This window comes from Pollicipes pollicipes, unplaced genomic scaffold (genome assembly GCF_011947565.3).
Source record: "Pollicipes pollicipes isolate AB1234 unplaced genomic scaffold, Ppol_2.1 Scaffold_7262;HRSCAF=8765_pilon_pilon_pilon, whole genome shotgun sequence".
In the NCBI taxonomy this organism is placed as follows: domain Eukaryota; kingdom Metazoa; phylum Arthropoda; class Thecostraca; order Pollicipedomorpha; family Pollicipedidae; genus Pollicipes; species Pollicipes pollicipes.
Genome location: NW_023597055.1, coordinates 12,111,004 through 12,120,563, shown reverse-complemented (window position 1 = coordinate 12,120,563; position 9,560 = coordinate 12,111,004).

Below are 9,560 nucleotides of genomic sequence, written 5' to 3'. Positions count from 1 at the left end.
CGCAGAAGCTCGCGCTCCGTGCAGCTCTGCACCGCCCGCCCTCCGGCTCGGAGTGCCGGAGCTGTGCTATGCTCTCGGCGCCGGAGCCCTGCTGGGCTTTTTGCTCCGGAGGCGAGCCGAGCCAAACCGGCGCCTTTCGTGACGCGTCTGGCGCTCGTCACCGGCAGCCACCTGACGTGCCGCTCGCTCGGCCAGGCAGCGCCTGTCGCACCTCGGGACGGCACGGGACGCGTGCCACGCTCCGCTCGTGCCCGCTCCTCACTGCCACCCGTTCGCCCGACAATTGAGCGGAGCTCTGACACACTTGCTCGGACCGCCGTTTCTCCGCGCCGCCGCCGGGCGCCGCCACAGTCGCCTCCCGCGGGGCCTGAAAGAAGCCGCGTCTCCCTCAGCGTAAAGGAATTCGATAGGGCAACGGGTGCCCCGCCATCTCGCCAGCTCCTTGTTTTGACCCATTTCTCAGCGGGTGCCCTCGTTCCGTGCTGCTGGTTTATGGTGGGCGCTGGCCCCGGAGCGCTGCCCGCCACCACCGTCGCTGCTGGGTCCGCCACCATGCAAACCAGGCTGAAATCGGCGCGCCTCGGCCGCGTACAAGCGCGCTCTGTCTGCGAAAGTTGGGCCGTGGCGAGGCAGGCCGGCCGATGCAGCGCAGTGGCCGCCGGCCAGTGCAGCGAACCGCTCGGCCATGCGGCGTCGGGGTCAGGTCCGGGCAGGCCCGTGTCGCCGCGGCGCCGACCCGGACGTGATGCCGGCGCAGAACCGCCCGGGCCCAGACGCCGCAGCTGCGGCATTGTGGTGGCGCTTTTACAGCGCCGGCGCCTTAGAAGTCGACTCGGAGACGTGCCACTTATGTCACCCACAACGCCACTCTAAAGCTGCCCTGTGCTACTTGTATTTGCGTGGCTGACGGAGAACGCCTTCACGCGACAGGCGCGTTTTGTTCGGCGTTGCCGAGCCGCCAAAAACGCGCCAGCCGCAGACCGATAGCTCGATTTGACTGGCTCACCATCGAACTTCAAGACGGCATGTTTGCTTTAAATTTCGTTCTGGATGCCTTGGGCAATTCGGGCCGTAGTCTGGAAAGTAGATTTGCGCGGAGTCGTGGCCACGTAAAAAAAACGAAACACTTTTGGCGCTGGCTCATATAAGGCAGAACTGGCAGGAAACGCCGAGTGAACTGCACGATCTTTAAACATCATTTTCGGCTCTTCTTGGCGAGTGCCCCAGTTCCCGACCAAATGGGCACCCTGCCAACATCGTGAGCGGGCTCCCGTTCCCAGCGATGTAATCGGGCCGGGTCCCAGGAAGACCTTTGATCTTTCTGTCCTACCGCGGGTTTGATTTGTCCCGCCGTGGGTCCGGTGTTCCTGGCGAGAAACTCTGACATCACTTCCCGGCATTGCGGAGCTGCAATCCACCTCATGGTACAGCTCTGGCGGCAGCGACCAGTTCCGGCCAATGACTGTCAAGACAATTTCAGGAGAACTACTGGTCACGAGGAGTGTAAAGACCTGCTCCAAACCAGCAGGAGTGCCATCATCGGCTCTTGGGTGCGGAGAGTCCGGGTCCACCGCGGCACACCGGGCACGCCGGCAGCGCTGATGCCGGCTGCCACACGCTGGCGGCATCAAAATTCGCTCGAATACACCCAGAGCGTCGGAACTGGCCCAAGCCCACCTCAAGCGTCAATACGCCAGGATCGCCAGGATCGACGCCAATACGCCAGAGGGGTCAGGATCGGCTGCCGATCGGCTCCGATCGGCAGATCAGGAGTGTTCGCATCAGGAGTGTTCGCATCGGCCCTAATTGATCAGGGGTGTTCACATCGGGCCTAATCGATCAGGGGTGTTTACATCGGGCCTAATCGATCGGGAGTGTTTGCATCGGCTCTAATCGATCAAGAGTGTTCGCATCGGGCCTAATCGATCGGGAGTGTTTGCATCGGCTCTAATCGATCAAGGGTGTTCGCATCGGCTCTAAGCAGGAGTGTTCGCATCGGTTCTAAGCAGGAGTGTTCGCATCAGTCCCAATCGATTAGGAGTGTTCGCACCGGCCCTCATCGAGCAAGAGTGTTCACATCGGCCCTCATCGATCAGGTGTGTCTGCATCGACACCGACACGCCAGGAGAGCTGGGACGACCCCGAGTAACATAGGACCGTCGGATTGTCAATAACACAGCAGGATGTTTGTCAGCCGCGTCGATGCGCCAGGAGCGCCGCGACTGTCTCAGCATACCACCAGTGCCATACACTGTGTGTGGCCGGACCTGTTCCCAGACGCCGGGGGCGGCGGAGCTGGCTTGAATATGGGCCGGCCCCGCCCACCGTGGCTCGTTATAACGAGATGCCGAACCAGACAACGAGCGACAGAGCACAATAGGAGGACGACCCCGAGCTCTTTTGTTGTGTCCAGTGCCGTTCTCGAGTCGCTCGTCCACCGCTTCTCAAATGAAACGCCGCGGATGGAAGTGGACGGGGCATCTGTAGTAAGTGTGTTGATGATCTACTACGACGAGAGGCGGGTTACGCTCGTGCAGTCTTTGGTGGGGGGGGGGGGGGGGGGGGATGGCGACTAGCGACATTGTGCGTGAAGACGGGGACGCGACTGTGCCTCCAGTAACCGCCATCAAACGGGGTCGATGTTAAACGCCGGTGTAGCCTTCTGACTTAAATGACTATTGAACACATCAAATGGGATACAGTGCAGCGCGGAATATCAGATGGGATTCAGTGCAGCGCAAAGCGGACGCTGACAGCATTGATAAGCGGCACTGCTCGACGCGAACATGCACTTACTACTCCATACAAGCAGCATCAAGTGACAGGGATGGCACAAATGAAATATGCGCATAAAAACGAAACACCGCAAATGTTTTTTACTAACACGAAGCACGAGACACCTAGCTGCGGTAAAACCTGCGAGTCGTCGGGTGCAAGGATGGTGCGTTATCCATCGGATAAAACAATAGCCGAGGCAACGAATAACATTAAAACACGTTGTTTTCCTTCTCAGACGGCGCACGGCAATATCAAGGTTAAGTTAAGTGTAATCCAGCACGATATTGATGTCTAATGCACACCGCATAAGTGCGAGGGTCAAAGCGAAATCGTCGAAGGACAAGCTATACAAACTAGATCGTTCTAATGTCATGTCCTTGACGGCCAAAGGCTGCCATCCTCGCTACAATACAGACACCTGCAGTAATAAAGCTTCACTGTCACTAGGAGCCTCAATTTCAACACATGAAACTGGACGGCACAGTCCAGAGGCACCAAGCACCACACAGGGCACAGGGTCCTCTCCCGTCCATCGTACACGGGCCCGTCACAGACATCAGGCAGCGTCCTCCGACAGCAGGTCACGTGATACGAGTGCACATCGCGATCACCTGAGCTTCTACTTCCGCTTGTATGTCTCCCAGAGTCTAGCAGCGAGGTCTGCAATAAATTATGGCCTGCTTCACAGAAGCCGTTGCCCAATATGTTTCCTTTCCTGCAAGGTTCCCGGTTGACCTGCCCGTGAGAAAATCTTTTCGTACCTTGATATATATATATATATATATATATATATATATATCAGCGTATATCCGATGGATTGGAAGTATGTAAAGACAACATAATTCGTATGTAATAGTAATGCTCAGTTTTGTAACATGCCGGCGACTGAAAATTGAGCACAGCATTGGCAAGTCGTATTGACGCAAAATATCTCTGTTAGGTGATATTTTAGATTGGCACCATCTTCTCAACATTAGACAACAACCAGTTTTGCTAAAGAAAGAAAGTAATTAATAAAGCGCCGAAAAATCCTTAATATTTTAGTGAAAGGGTGGCCGTTTAACCCTACGGAAAGGGAGATGTCGGCATGCTTGGGTCTGAACCCAGCACCGGATGATAAAGTGATGTCGACGAAAAAACGACGGCAACGAAAGCTGAGGCAGAATGAAGATCAGAGACTCACGATTTCAATCATAGGCTATCGAGTGGGGGTGAGGATAAAGCTGGGTCAGAGGGTGAAGAAGATAGTCGCCTCAGTGAACAGGCGTGGGGTGTTTTCATTTCACTTTGCGACTCGAAAGACTGAGGACATATACTGAGCCTACTTCTGGCACCAATGCTTCTGTGATAGCTCAATTACATTTTCTCCAAATTAACTTTCCCCTCCCCTCTTACGCCTCAAGATGACCTACGGCCGAAATTCTGGAATCTCTGTTTTTTTCATTTTGCTCAGTGTTCGTCTTCATCTAAAGATGCCCTGCGTACAGCAGGGCTTCTGCTATCCGAAGAACGTTTTAAGTGCATTGATACCAAAAGCATGAAGGCAAGTAAACTTTAACTGTACTTTTCAAATTTGTTACGCTTTAAATAAGACGGTGTCACCTCATTTTTCTTCGAAGAACCTTGCCATGATCATATGGTGTTCATACCTGTCACAGTGCATCACATGAACCTAATTACTTCACAGCAGTCAAACTTCCTACCCTTTATTCTGTTCACTAATCGACAAGAACTAACCGTTTACGATCATCTATAGAAAGTCGAATTAGTTATACCAAGGTAAGCCCAGTCTGGTGCTAGAGTTGACTACACACGATCTGCACTAAAGTTCTTGAAAATGGCGACGAGACAAAGTTGTAGACATGCTCATCCGCGAGCGCCAGAGGAGAGGGGAGGGGGGGGGGGAGGAAGGGTCAGGAGTATCCTCCTACGGGTTTCAGCGGTAATTTACAAAGTGCGTTAAGTAAGTTCGGCAAAGTGCCAGCATCTAACATCCGTCAGTTGGGTATGGCTGACTGGCAGCCAAACTCAGCCACCTTCCACAAGACTTCACGAGTTTACCATTTAAGGTAACCTGAGGTCGCCCTCTCAAGAGAGACAATCTCAAAGTGGATGCAGCCGAAAAAGACGCCTTGCCTGCAGCTTCTCCTACCAATAGTGTTCGAGCTGCCAGCCTTACTGTCTATTTCGGGGTGCGCAGCTGGCCCACTCAGAAAGCATAGGAATTATCGGAGAAACAACTGACCGGCATCTATCTATGGAAAGCAAACTAGCCTCGTAGCGTAGAAATTCCGCTACAGCGCGGTTTCCTTCAAGGCCTTCTGAAACACTTAATTTAGTTTGCACTCAATAATTATTATATTCAAAATAAAAAAAAAAAAGACAAAAAGACGACGGTTCAGGCTTCAATTTTCCCGCTTATGCGCATCGTCTTCCAGGAGGGCTACGTTACTCGCAGATGCAGCGAAACTGAGCTCACGTTATACTCAGTATTTTCATTACAACTGCAACGTGTCGGCAACGTTACCACCTCGTTTCTTCAAGCGAGCGGAGTCTAGGCTAATTGACATTCACTAAAATGGAGACGATGCGCGTTGTGCGACACATTCATCATACGCTATAAGACGGCAAGTGCTTCCAGAGCTTCCGGTCACCCCTGAGAGGCGTACAGAAGTGTCGGCTGGGGCGGACACGCTCCACGGAGGCAGCCTGCCACCCCCACTTCCCCATGGAGCTGAGCCACAGGCAGCTACACTGCTGCCCCCCCCCCCCCCCCCCCAGCTGCCTGGCCCACTAGGAATGACGCTGCGAGAGGCGCGCTGCTCCTGGAGTGGCGGCGCTCCAAGCGAAGCTCCTCGTGTCATTAAGCGACAGTGTGCCACAATGTCGGTACCTGCCACGATGTTGTCGCGAACATGAAAGAAGCACCAAGCCGACTAAGGCAACACACTTTAGGAACTGAGGCCAGAACACCTGACAGGCAGTGGGATCTCTGTCACCCTCACATGAAAGTTCTTCCAGGTAATACTGTAGCTACCCATCTGCTTAAAGGGTAAGTTCCACATTTGAAGGAATTGAAGCAAGCATCAGCTATGATGACATGAGCTCACTTGTAACTATTGATATGCTTTCGAGTACAAAAGAGTGTTCTAGACGACCTAATTTCTTTGTTTAGTAAAAATACTCTTCAGTACGTCATTGTTTTGATTGCGTCATCGTGCCTTGCGCAACCTTGTTTGAGAGCCAGTTAACGGCCCGTGATATCTGGAAATCGTGCTCACGAACGCCAGATATGAGCGACTCGACATGTATGTGTTCCTTGGCCTCGTTTCGCCGCCTTGCCAATGGAATGGCTGGATTTGGATTGCATTATTATGGCCTGATAATGCCTGGGTGACCTTGGAATAGTCCTGCACGAAAAAAAATTGCACATCTTCGCGGGACCGTATAGCTCAGAAACTAGGGAAGGTTATGTCTGAAGACGAGCAAGGCTCCGAACTGCGCCAAATGATATTCAAGATAGTCATGTTAGTTCAAAACCTCGTACAAATGCGGAACACTCTCTTAAGAGGGCCCAGTTGTCACTTACGTTATTCAGCCGTCTCCCGAAGATTTTAACCTGATAAGCTTTGGTGAGCTTTCATGGATACGACTTTTTACCCAACGTTGTTTTTTCTGTCTATGGGTGATTGTTGGCTGCTTTCATACGCCAAAGGACCAATAAATTTTCAGCCAGCAAATGTAGTGGAATGGGCATCAACTTGCATTTGTTCTCGCCGAAATGATTCAGATCGCATTTAATCCCCATGCCCTGCATAACATATCTTTCTTAACAAGACATATGGCATCTGCCACATGGTTGGCTCTGTTTCCGATAGCGCAAGGTACCCTGTAGCCGTGCTAAAAATGATAATAATAATGGTCAGACGGCAAGAGCTATGCCCGTTGTACAAACAGACGGCAAACAACAGTGGTTATTTTCCCATCATATTTAACGCAGAGACCGAGGGGAGAAATCACTAACAAGAGGTGAGGGAGAGTGAGCGTGAATAGAGGTCCGGGAAATGTGACCGAAGAGAGAGAGAGGAGTGAAAGGGACGGAGGGAGGGATATAGGGAGAAGGGGACGTAGGCGAGCGAGGCGGGAGGTGGATGTGGGAGAGAGGGAGGTAGAATGGGAGTAGGAGGAAGAAGTGAGGAAGGGAGGAGAGAGAAAGGGGAGAGTCAGGAAGAGCGAGGTGAAGGAGAGGATAGAAAAAATCTATATATATATATATATATATATATATTATATATATACATCAATATAAATAAATACATGTAAATGTATAATATGTGCATTATAGCAAACACGACAAATATATGTGAACATAAATAAATAAGTATAAATATGCTAGGTATATATTATATATATATATAATATATATATATATATATATATATATATATATGTTATATATTACATATATAGCAAAGTCGTGGGAAGGCATAAAACCTGGATAACGTAAATTAGACAAGTGCACAGCGAAACATACCCCACATGTAATTAATAGTCATTTTTCAGCGAAAACTAGCCATACTCCAGCGATCTACGCCCTTGCTAGAGGCATTCATACTAGCAGATGTGTCAGTAGATAATCTCAACGGGGGCTGTCAACAGCCGACACCCGGAGGGTTCCCACGTCAGGGACAGCTGACAAGGTAAGATGCACCCCACAACTCCACATTTGAACACTGTCCCCCACTTGCATCATTCCGTCAAAAGCTTGTGGAGGAAAATCCCGAAGAAGGAAAGGTAATGAGCCGTAGCGGACGATAACGAAGCCTCGAGGAAGCTGAGCAGGAGGTGCCCAAGCTCCTGTGGCACGTTCGGTTATCATATGCCGTCCTGATCGTCCTCCTGGCTCCACTCCTGCCGATTTCCGGCGATGAAAGATAGCCGCCAGCCATCACCTGAATAATGCATTATAACAATCACGAGCTGCCTTGTGGGAAAACACGTGGACAGAGTGTCTCGCTGGCCGGACGACAGCCGGAATGAACGACACACAACGAGGCTCGTTTGTCACAATGTGGGAGCGCCAGGACAGTGCGGCCGATCTGGGGAGGCGCTGCCGGCCGTCTGGCGGTAGTCAGCCCCAACTGGGTCAGAACCAGCCCGGCAGCTGTCGGTGACCAGGGAGGACTACTTGTCGGTTTTGACCCGGCCTGCGGCCAGGCCCGGGAACTGGCACTTATTAGCGGCTTCCAGCCACTCATGACTGTGAACAGCCGGCAGCTGCTGTCTCCACACACAGCGCGGGCAGAGACAGCAACTGTACGGACGGAGCCGTCCGCGTACGTACCATGGGGATGTTGTATCAAGGGTAGTGGCAAAATTCCAACTCCGCAGTTGCTCATGTTTGTCCACGCCCGAAGCATGAGTCCCTGGGGTGCGACAATTAAGTACGGTCGTGTCAATGTTTATCGTTCTCATCGGTAGATGTTACAGCTGGCAACGCACTGCTGGGTTCGGTTCTATCCCCCTCTTTGATTGTTGTGTGGCATAAGAGGCTGTTTGCGTGGCTTTAGAACAGCCTTTTCACCATTTTCATCGCAAGCATTACCATCAAACCAATTATTTTTCGGTCTTATCAGATAAATGCTTTTGTTCGCGACTCGCACACAGCATCGAAGCGAACAGATCATGCCAGTCATGGCAGTCTTAACACCGCCGCTGTCAGGACTACCGTGTGGAAGTTACCCCGTAGTCGATTTCGGTTGCTATGTGGCCGGTTTCGGACGCCCAAGACAGGCCGCGTGTCACCTCAAATACGACTAATCAAAACAAGCAAGAGCTGCCTTCACCTTGAGGCTCACCCGGTCCCACGGCTAGCACCGTGACGTAGCCATCAAAAACGCCTGATCTTCGGCTCCGACGTGGCCCATGCGTGACGCATTCTTAGCAGACCGGCACGAATCCACATCGGTGTCCGTCAGCACTGCGTTGTCCACCCTCCCTTCCGCTTCATCTCGAGACACCATTCAGTTACCTGAACCTGCGCAGTCCTCTGTTGCGAGCCGTCGCCTTCTCCGCCTCGACCCTGGCCTCCTGCCGGCCGCGGAGCGAGAGGCGCCCCCTGCGCTCGCCCTGCGGCGCCTCGCCTCGCTCGCGGCGCCGGTCCGCGCCGCCCTGATGCTCGGCCAGTTCGCGAAGCAGCCGCTTCGCCTCCGCGATCTTGTGCTCGAGCCGCTCGCTGCTGGGCAGCGACTCGAGACTGCTGGCGCGGCGGCAGGCGGCTCGCGCCGAGGACGGAGTGCGGTCGACCACGTGCAGGTCGTCTCGCGCGCGGCGCCGGCTGCCACGAGTCCCCTGGGTCCTGCCGGCGCCCCTGTCGAGGGTCCCCTGGGCCCTGCCGGCGCCCCTGTCGAGGGTCCTGCTCTGGCTGCCGTGGGCGCGGGCGGGGTCAGCGCGGGGGCGGCACGCTCTCGGTGTGCTGGATCGCACCGCGGCGCCGGGCAGCGGCGCCGGCGGAGCGGCGTGCGAGGTGAGGCGGAGCAGACGCGGGTCGTCGCTGGCGCCGGCCGCGCTTCGCACCAGGCGGTCGCGACGTTGATGGGGCGAGTCTTGCTTCGCGGGGTGGCGCTTCGGCGGCGAGTCCTGCTTCGGCTGGTGCTTCGGGGAAGAATCCTGGCCCGTCGGACGTTGCGGCGGGGGCTCCTGTTTCGCGCCGCGTCGCTGCCTCGCCGAGTCGGTCGAGGAGAAGCGGCTGCGAAGCGCCGAGGGCAGCTTGCGCAGGCGCG